Genomic DNA, 11342 nt, shown 5'->3' on the forward strand with positions numbered 1-11342 from the left:
GGGCTACTGCTTAATTATTTTAACTTTCACCCTATAGTGCCAATGAATACTAGAAAAGGAAAATGAAGAAGATAAATAATCTGATTATCTATCACTGCACATGGTATGTATTTGCTTACATACGGGATGACTTTAGGTGCTTTGCTTTTTATTGAGTGAACAGTGATACATCCACACATGAATGACTGAGTTCTACTAAACTTATTAACAGAGGTAGTGAGTGGCCATCGTAATAGCCGGATATATGCTGTGCTTGCAATACAAACTACTGCTACTATTCATGGTAGTATTCGGACAAAATTACAACTTCTTTTCCTTGCCTTTCCTACACTGGGACGGACATCCGGGCGCGGTGTTACATGCTCTTCAAAGTAACACTTAGTTCATCCAGTGACCGTCTACTCTGTCTAGATACACATATGCTATCTAAGAGTCAGATAGTACCATGATCCAGGCATCCATCCATTCAAACTATATGTCAATCACTCTTCTTCATGTCTCTCATCTGGACAAACCTTACGTTTTCTCAAGGGGAGCACACTATGCAGTCTGCAATCTCACTAAGTAAGGAATATAAGAGCTTACCACTGCCCGCCACTACTGTAGCAAACCCGCACATCAGTTTGGTTCGGCACTTGCACCGCCTCCTCCCCAGAGCTTTCCTCCTCCACCTTTGTGCTGGGCCCAGCACCAGATGTTCCACTTACAAAGTACATTTAAGAATGTTAGATGTCATAGACATACACCACTCACTAGTATTTTGTCTAGGAATGAAGAAATGTGGATACAGAAACCAATCTAATAATTTGTAACTATCTACTCTAAAGTAAAAATGTCCCTTTTTCCAGGGAAGGGTGTTGTCTTGCTGCACTTTTTGGCACAACTGATGAATGCTTGCTTTTTAACACGCACCATTTTTCTCATAACAGACAGAAGCTTCACTTCTAAGAACAAATCATCATAACTAGGACGAAGGGACCAATGATTCAGCACCAAAAAGAAAACTGAAAGTTCAAACCATGTGAGGGCTCGGCTCGCCCACAATAAATGTGTGAATCACTATAACCACTTTTCCATTTTTAATCAACCGTTTATGTTTTATGACAAGCTTGATTTTAATAAATATTTTTACTTTTAATAAAGCTTTAAAACTTAAATAGACTGTGGTTTTTGGTCATGAGTGAATGAGCAAAAGGTTTTGCAATTTGCAAGCATGAGTCCGTGCCTCTGACACTTCTGGACTCTGACTCCGTACTCTTGTCCTGCGTCGGATAGTCATCATTAGGGATCAATCATTGATGAATTCGGGAGCTAAATGACTCTGCCACACTATCTAGTCAGTAAGGAGATTAGGGGTTCTTCAAAGTCTGATATCACTGAGGTATGTGGAAAGTCTACCTGCGCCTATTATAATTGATAAACAATGCACTATTTAGTGTCCATAGTTCTGTTTGTGCAGATTTGTACCTGCAACAGTAGCAGTATGGATTGTCCTCCTATCCAAACCAAAAGTAAAGTAGTATCTTATTCTTTCTTGGTGGTCATTCACCTTTTTATTGTTGGTAATTGTCAAAGCATAAACATTTAGAAGACTTGAAAAGACATTATGGACAATCCCAGAGGACTGCACTCAGTGCATAGAGCTATTGCTGACTAGAATGGGAGTTTCGTTTGACACCTTTTGCCAAATGTGCAATCTTAGTTAGCTACACAGACAGACTAATAAGAATAATCTAATAATACCACAGGGAGTCATAGTCGAGGCAGGATAAGAATTTAGATACAGTCTACAAGAAGATCAAAGACGATTTAGAAAAAATTGAATGAGGAACGCTAGGAAAAAATAGGTACTCTATATTAAAATTAAAACTTACCGGGGCCAGCAAAGGAGCCCTCGCCTGACCGATCCTGGCCTTGTTCAGCAGCAGCAGCAGCGTCCTCCAATGCCCTCTTGCCCCTGGGGGGAGCTGATGTACAACATGAAAGAAAGAAAGACCAGAAAACATGGATGATATTTGTCAACCAAATCAAACATTTCAAAAGAACAATAACAAAATATTTTGGCGAAATAGCAAATAGACAACTATTCCACGGGATATATTGACCTATCTCATGTGGTCTACTATGATATTAGTATTGCTTGATTTGCGGACCGTCGACTTGGAAAGCTATGTAACTTACTAAACAAACTACTAAAAAGGTTCGCCTAGGACTGGCAGGCAGCAGTCCGCAGCACGCGAAGTGGCAGACAGAGTCCATCGTGATTGCAGATCAGCGACAACACTAAAAAGTTTCCTACTACATTAACCAGTCATTAAAATACTCAAACTATCAATCCACCACCACTATTTCTTCTTATTGCCAGGTGTACAAAGGAAGAACTGGACTTGAGTCTGTAGGGGCAGATTTAGAAGCCCCTTGCGGCTCTTTTGCTCCATTGTTGCCTGACTTTTGTGACGCAGCGGCAGAACAAAAGAGGCGCCATGGTGCGGCGTATATAACCCTCCTTGAACCCCGAGTGCCTACAGAACTATCGGCCAATCTCCCTGTTGCCTTTCCCGGTGAAAATCGCCGAACGCTGGGTGAGCTCCTGTCTCTCCAAACACCTGGAGCAGAATCACATCCTGGACGAAATACAATTTGGTTTTCGTCCGGCCCATGGCACTGAAACAGCGGTTCTCACTGCCATGGAGGATCTCCGTATGCGTGCAGACAGGGGCCAGGCAGTAGCCCTGATCCTGCTGGACCTGTCTGCCGCATTCGATACGGTCAATCACGTGATTCTGATGAGGAGACTAAGGGAGGCGGGGGTGGACGGCACTGCACTGCTCTGGTTTCACTCCTTCCTACGGGACAGGAAGCAGGCCGTCTCCCTTCCCCCGTTTCAATCTGCCTTCTCCCCGGTTTCCCATGGGGTGCCCCAAGGCTCGTCCATCAGCCCTATTTTATTTAACGTTTACCTCACACCTTTGATTACGTTAAGAAAATCCCACCGGCTAAAAGCCATAAACTACGCTGATGACACTCAGCTCATCCTCTCGTGGGAGGGTGAAGAATCGATCCCTCTGGAATCGTTTCACGATTGTCTGAGAGATACAGCGGGTTGGCTGCACGATAACTCCCTGCAATTTAACTCCTCCAAAACCGAGGTCTTGTTCTGTGCCGGAAGTCGGATCCCCCGCCTGTTCCCAGCCAAATTTTGGCCCCCGGAAACCCCGGATAAGCCACAACCGGTCACCTCCGTCCGCAACCTCGGTGTCATGATGGACAACAAACTTAGCATGGAGACGCAGGTCGCGAAAACAGTGTCCACCTGCTCGGCCCTTCTGCGCTCCTTACGCAAGATCATGCCACTTCTCCCCTCTCAGGCACGGGCATTAATAGTCAGGTGCACCATTCTCAGTCGCCTTGACTATTGCAATGCGATGCTGCTCGAGGCCCCAGCTAAACTACTAGATCGTCTCCAGAGAGTTCAAACAGCCGCTGCCAAACTGGCCCTCGGCTGGAATAGGAGATCCTCGGCCACAGCGGCATTGGCCGATCTGCACTGGCTCCCTATGAAACAGCGAGTGGCTTTTAAATCACTCTGTCTCGTTTTTAAAGCATTGCACGGAGTCGGGCCCAGCTCCCTGCAATCTATGTTCACCTGGTACTTCCCAACCAGAGCCCTCCGTTCATCCACAGCTCGCCTTGTCACAGTACCAAGATTCAACAAAGTCAGGACCGGAGGACGATCCTTCAGAGTTGCAGCCGAAAAACTGTGGAACAGCCTTCCCCTCGACATTCGCCAAACAACCAAACTTCTTCCTTTCAGAAAGCGGATCAAAACCTGGCTTTTCCCCAAACTTTAAGTCTGGTACCCCGCTCGGTTGCCCCCAATGCCTTCCACCTTAGGAGTTATTTCTACAGCGCCAGGATACCTGCAAGGTGACAGCTGCGCTATACAAATGTTTTAATTAAATAAATAAATACATAAATAAATAAATATTAACAACGTGACGAATAAGGGAGATGCATCACGTTGTGAAGCCCTTCGCCATCAGGGGGCATTCCGGCGCAAGGGAGGGCGTTCCTGCGCAGGAACTCAACGCATCCTAAAAGTGGCTGAGGGAAATCTAAAAGATTTCAATCAGTCACTTTTAGGACAATGATGCGTGACTCAAACCCTGCGCCTGCTTGAAGCAGACGTACAGCTTGACGCAGCATTGGGGAGATAAGGCACCCCAGAGCATTGCTGGAGCGGCGCCATCGTTGCGACGCAACTCCAGCAATGCGCCGCCTTTACGGCACAGATGCGTAACGCTTTGGTGACGTTTTGGGCCCATGATGCGCCGCATTGTAAATACGGCGCACCATGGGTGGTTGTGGCATGGCGCACAATTACTGGCGCATCCCTGCTACTTTGCAGGGATGCGCCGGTAATTAAAAATCTGACCCTTAGTGTCTAGCATTACGCAGTTCTTTAAACTGCACTCATACATAATTTCTCAGGCCAATGAAATGAACACAACATCGAAAACAAATAAGCATAGTAGCAACGTTACTGAGAAGGAGAGCTGTGCACCTGAAATGCACAGAAGATTTTGAAATATAATTTACCTACAATGTAATCAGCAGCAATATTGCTCTTGGTAAAAAACAAAAAATTGCAATATAATAACACACAGAGCAGAAGAAAACAGAGTAGTGAAGAAATAGCTACTACTACTCACCAAGCCCGGGGATCTCAAGGCCGAGCAGGTCGATCAAGTCCCATTCCCGGTCCAGGAGATCCGTCCAACGGTGGGTGGCCTGGTACGCCGGACCCGAGAGTGTTGGTACATGGCCCGGCACACCTTCTCCCACCGCTTCTGGCGCTCCCGGATCCCGTACCCGCTAGCGATCTTGCCGCCGGCCATGATGGTCCTGGGGAGGCGGCGCTGAACATAAAAAACTAGTGTGGCCACCTCCTCCGCGCTGAAGATCTCCCGGGCTGTGACCTGCTCCCCCCTCAAACGCCCGCACGGGAGCCGGGCACAGGTTGCGGGACCCTTCCCCTTCTCAGGATGCTTCCCGGCTCCCTTTACCATGGTCTGGGCAGAAACGAAGGTAAATTATAAAGAAGAAATAGAATAGGGAAGAAGAAAAGAAAAGAGTTTAAAAAGTAGTTTAAAATTAACCAAAAGTAGCAGAAAACACAAAAATATAGAGCTAGAAAAATAGAGGGATAGATAATAGGTAAAATAGATTTAAAAAAACTTCAAACAATCAAAGGATGGCAGAGATTCAGAGAGGATACAGAAAGCATGCCCAGAACCATAGCAATGAATGAGAAACAAGATGGCCGCGCCCGTTCACGACCGCGTGGGTAAGTTCTTGTGAGATTTCCCTCGCGATCACACGCGAACTTGTACTAGCGAACCGCACACTTTGCGAGATTACACATCGTGCCCGGAAACGGAAATATGTCATGCAAACAAGATGGCTGCGCCCGTGAACGACCGTGAGGGTAACTTCGCGCCGTTGCGCTACAAGCGGCTCGCTAAAACGCACAAAACCTTGCGAACTAACACGCCGCAAAAAAACAAATCACATATTCGCACGAATTTGCGGCTTCCGAATTCGATCTCGCGCAAATTCACGCCCCGCAAATCCCGCGAAATTTCAGAAAAACGAGTTTTGCAAAACTGAAAGCACTCAGCAGGTGCAAAAGTTCAAACTCATCATTAGTAACCATTCCCTGTAGTGCTTCCTGAGGGGCCCCTCCAGAGTTCAGTTGCCTACTTGCAACTATTCTATGACCTTGCTCTGACCCTCACAGCAGGCTCATAGAATTGCTACAAGTAGGCCACAAAGGTCCTGTGAAAAAAATTGCACTGCAACAGAAAGCAAATTACAGATAAGGAAGCAGGTGCCAGACTGGAAGTTTAAATTCAGTGACACATTAATCAACCCCAAATTAATTCATGTCAGTTGAAGCAGGGCAGGTGTGCTTGCTTTTCCCCCCCATAATATACAGTGATGAACCAGAGGGTGGCAGTGATGTACCAGAGGGTGGCATGGGTGAACCAGAGGGTGGCAGTGGTGAAACAGAGGGTGCTGTGAACCTGTGATGATGAACCAGACGTAGAAACAACATAGTCGCGACCGTTGCGAGCCGACAAGTAAGTTCGCAATTGCGAACTGGTACAAAACCCTTGCGAACTGGCAGAAACCCCTCCGAACACAAAAAAAAAGAAAAAATCCGCAAATTCGCGAGAGTTCGCAGATTTTGCGGATTGCGAATTCGTGAATTCGCAAATTCGCGAACCGCGAATTCGCAAAATTCGCCCATGCTTAGCCAGGACCTACAGCTGTTTATTGACGTAATCATTGGACCCCATTCCCCTGGCACCAAGCAACCAACATAGCCCATACCCTTTCCTTGCTTCTAGAGTCACATGCCATGTCTTGTTGGCTAGTATATATAATACTATTTTACAGTCAGAGAAGAGGAGTGGAACGGCCAACTTCCAGGCCTTACATATCTCTCGTCTTCCCTTTAAAATAACATAGAAAATCAATCTTGCCACAGTTTTGTTTGAAACAAAAGTACTTTCCTGATCTAATCCAAAAAATATAAGTACAGGGGTCACTTCTATCTGAATTCCTGTTACCTCTGTCAGGAATTCACACAGATCGATCCAAAATGTAGTGATTGCAGGACAAGTTAAAAACATATGATAGTCGTTTGCTGAATGGTTTTGGCACCTCAAACAAAAAAACTGATTTCCAGAAAATGTTGTAAATTTTGCCGGAGACCAATATACCCAATAAAGTGTGAAGAGGCGATTTCGCTTGAAGTATACGGGCTTAACAGTCTCCCGGAGCAATGAGAAGGAGCTCAACCAGGCATCATTAAGAATAATATTTACTACTTCATTACTCCAAACTATTTCAATATCCCATTTTAGATCGTCGTCTGCTTCAATCAGGGTTCGATACCACAAAGCCACCTCTTTGTTAATATTCCCAATTTTCATAGCTTGAATTAACCAGGCATCATCCATCTGATCCTCCCACTGTTGTTCAGCCCACCAAGCAGACAATTGATAAAATTTAAATCTAGTTTATTGACCATGGGTACATAAACTTAAAGTTTCCCAAGAAATCAAATCCACACCTGTTTTTAAGTCCCCCCCAACGGGAGATACCAGCATGCATCAATGCTAGGCTGAGTTGGTCATCTAAACATGCTGGAGTGCCAGACGAACCCCAAATTGGTGCATAATCTGAATAATGTGATATTCCCAATTTTTCCGATTATATACACCCAGTTCTTTACAGCCTGCAACAAGATTTTTAATCTTACTTTTTAAAAAATTTTTGGGATCTCCATACTTGAGGAGGAACTGCTCCTGTCCATCAACCAAATCACTAAGAAGCGCCCCGAACATAACGCCTAATGCAGAGTCATATGGTTTATTTAATAACATCCAAAAATTCTTAAAATGAAAAACATGTGCATAAACCCATAAATCAGGAAGGGCAAGTCCCCCTTCTCTAACTTTCTCCTCAGTCTTTTCCAAGATATACGTGGGCTCTTAGAGGCCCAAATAAAACTTTCAATCCTGCCCTGAAATTTTCCTACCTCATTTTTATCAAAAGGAAGGGGTATGTTATTATAGAAAAGTGATTTTGGGGACTATAATCATTTTAACCAAATATATCCTGTCATAGAAATTGAGATGGAGATTGGCCCATCTGACCAATAACCTTCTTACTTCCTGACTGATCTTCTTCCAATTGGCCACCGGGACATCAGCTAGCCTCTGGGTAATTATAATGCCGAGATATCGCATTGTGAATTTAACCCCCGAGGTCTGAGAGGGCTGATTCCACTCCATGACTTCAGTTTTATCCCTATTGACACTGTAACCGGAGACCTTCCCAAACCGTTCTGCTCCAGCCCACAACCTAGGGATAGCCTCCTTGGGGTTCTGCATATAAAGGATAAGATCATCCGCATATAAAGCCAGTTTGGCCTCAAAGTTTTTATATCTGAATGGAAGAATAGAGAGGTCTTGTCTAATTAGGGCTGCAAGAGGTTCAATATAGGTATTAAATAGCAGAGGGGATAACGGGCATCCCTGTCTTGTTCCCCGCATAATGCTGAACCAATCTGTTAACTCCCCATTAACTAAGAGTCTAGCTCTAGGTGCACTATAGAGTAACTGTGACGCTTTTATTACATTCATAGGGAATCCAAAAGTTCTTAGCGACTCCCAAAGGTACGGCCAATGGACCTGGTCGAACGCTTTAGCAGTGTCAACTGCCACCAAAGTCACAGGAAGATTGAAAGATTCTGCCAGATCTACTACCCCCAACATCATAAAAGTAAGTTCATTCAGCTGCCTTCCCGGGATAAAGCCCCTCTGGTCTCCATGAACAACACTCTTCATAGTTTTAGCAACTCTAGCTGCAAATATCCCAGTGAACACTTTATAATCTGTGTTCAACAGGGATATAGGCCTATACGATTCAGCTGCCAGTGGGTCCTTATTTGGCTTTAAAATTAAAACAATCGTTGCCTCAGCCCACAATATTGGTGGGTCCTCTCCTTCTATCAAAATCTTATCAAACAGCTCTTTAAACCCTGGTATTAATGAAACAATTTTCAAGGGATTAATACATTTCAACCTGTTGACATTGATGATGGTAAGAGAACAATTAAATTATCGCAAAAACATTTGTCTCATCTAGTAGGTTTACATAGAGGTTGGTAAGGGGGTGCTGACACAGTGGAGAGAGAGGAAGGAATACATAAGTATAGCTAGATCCATGTGGGAGCAGAATAAAAAATGATTGTATATGATCAACGTGCCGAAACTACCCCCTGGAGCTAAAGAAAATAATGAGTCCCTGGAAAACAAAGTTATTCACCGGGCTCCCGATTCACAAAAGTAAGCTCACACTTTTGTGTAAGTTCACTACTTTCAGGTATTCACAAAAGGCATTTACAAGTAGTATCTTTACTTTCTGCACTCGCACGGAATCCCCACACTCGGGCGGAGTCTCCACCTTGAGTGCCGAGATTCCACTCTGGGTGTGGAGAGTACACTCGTCATCAGGATTGTATTCTCCGCACCCGGAGTGGAATATGCGCTCATGAGGCGGAGATTCCACCCGAGTGCGCAGGTAAAGACACTACACGTAAATGCATTTTGTGAATACCAAAAATCATAACAAAGTGTGCATTTACCTTTGTGAATTGGACCCTGGGTGAGACCCTATAGGCTGTGCTACTCCCTTAATAGATCTGACATACTGTAAGTAAGGCATTGTTCGCTACAGGCTTCACAGTTTGATTATATAGCTATAGACACAAGTAGTGAGGAATATGTTGAAGGACTAGTGAACTTATACTTGTGCACCTGCCCACTTGATAGTTCCTTAATACAATTTAAGTATAATTTACCATCTTTAAGTCATCATCTCCTTGTCAGTGGAAGAGATCCCTGCCCAATGTACATCACAGATCAGCTACAATTCAATAAAGCTTGTAAAGAAGGTTCTGTCCTTCATGAAGTTGGTTGACTGGAGAATACACACATTTCAGAAGGGGCCATGAATGTATGGTCGCCATTCCACAGGGGACCCACTCAAATGGGATCCTGGGGGAATATTGGACATAATGAAGTGGAGAAAGATGGTGGCAGTATGGCCATGGTGCTGGGGCAGCAGTCAGATGACCTCTCTAGCACTGCAGATGACAGTCCCCTACTCAAGATCCTCTCATGGAACATAACTGGAATTAACTCCAAGATGATAGACCCAAACTGGGGAATTTTTATTGACAACATCCATATATGTGTCTTTCAGGAAATGTGCGCTTTGAATCCTAAGCATAGGAAAAGGCTTTATCAATATATGTACTGAAGCAAGACCATCCTCATCTGGGTAGCCGGCATGGGGGAAATCATATGGATTAGGACCTCCCTCACATGCGAGATAAAGAGACTTGATCTTAGTTCTGCATATATCCTACATGTGGATATTTCTTCTAAGGGGATGCAATTTAATCTGTGATTGAATAATTTACATAATTGATTCACAAATAGGAATCACGGCTAAAGTACTCTGCTATAGTTAGTACATTTTCTACAGGGACTCATTTGATGACAGCTGGTGATATGAATATAAAATATGAATCTCTTAAATTTCATGCAAGAACTCATGAGGGAGGAGGATGAGGAAAGAGGGATGCCAAGGTTGTCCACCCCACCACTCAAGATAAGCTATAAGCTTGCATTGCAACTAGCCTCCATTTTGCTTAATTTTGGCCGGCAAGCCTGTAATGGGCACTCCAAATAGAACAAGGGGCATATTTCACCTTAAAGGTTCGAAACAAAAAGTGTGAACATAGATAATATCTTATTGGACATGAATCTTTGGCCCAAATTACATGGTATGAGGGTCATTAAGCGGTTTAGCGGTGACCATAAGACCCTAGACCTTGAGATGAATTATATTACCTATTTGCACACAAAACAGATTTCCTTTAAGGTGGAACCCCCAATAATAACATCAAACGATCGTAGGAGTGCGAAGTGGCCCCAGGTAACAAAAAAAGGTTGACCTTAATCAGCCTCTTCACAGAAGTTGAAAGGGACCTCAATCAACTTAGAATCTCAGAGTTAAAAGATATAGCTGAGATGGACCTATTGATGGATCTAATCTGCCAGGTTAAGAAAATATTTCACAGAACTCCCAAGGCTAGAGTCCAGAGCGCAAGCTGGCAAAATGGTACTATGAGGATTGCAAACAAGCTAAAGTAAAGCTGGTTACTGCAGTGAAACTTGGTAATAGGATTTTCATTCAAGAATTCAAACATAGCAAAGAAATGCTGGTAGGAGTCCATTTGGCACGATTTAGCCAGGGCAGTCCTATAGAAAGATAATCGTACTTTCAGGCACGTAGTGGCTAAAGGTTTACCCTGTGAAGTAAGCAAAGAAGATTTCAATATACATACCTTGGAAACTAAGTTTTCTACATTATACTTGGAAGTAGAAAAGCTGCCAATACATGCTGTTAAGAAAGGCGGGTGTAATGCGATGGATAGGGGTCCCCTGAATCACTTTTCTTCACTATGGAAGAAACTATCTTAGCCATAGGAACTTGAAAAAGGGGAAGGCATGATTGTGATCCCTAATGACCTTCATAGCTCAGAGCTCAAAGTATGTGGTTTTATCCTAATAGAATCTCAAATGTAACTTTCAAGGGGACTGATATCCCAGAAACATGGAAAGGGGCGGAGACCATCCCCATTCATAAGAAAGGCGAAATGGTTTCCCGTGAATTATAGACCAATAGATGATGCTCAA

The 11342-nt window shown here is 44.0% G+C and overlaps 1 pseudogene; it reads left to right on the forward strand.

The window, feature by feature from the left end:
• LOC147708325 (uncharacterized) overlaps positions 1-9589 on the forward strand; it is a 29600-nt pseudogene extending 20011 nt beyond the window's left edge.
• The last annotated feature ends 1753 nt before the right edge of the window (positions 9590-11342 follow it).

Source organism: Lissotriton vulgaris, chromosome 6 (assembly GCF_964263255.1).
Source record: "Lissotriton vulgaris chromosome 6, aLisVul1.2, whole genome shotgun sequence".
Lineage (NCBI taxonomy): Eukaryota > Metazoa > Chordata > Amphibia > Caudata > Salamandridae > Lissotriton > Lissotriton vulgaris.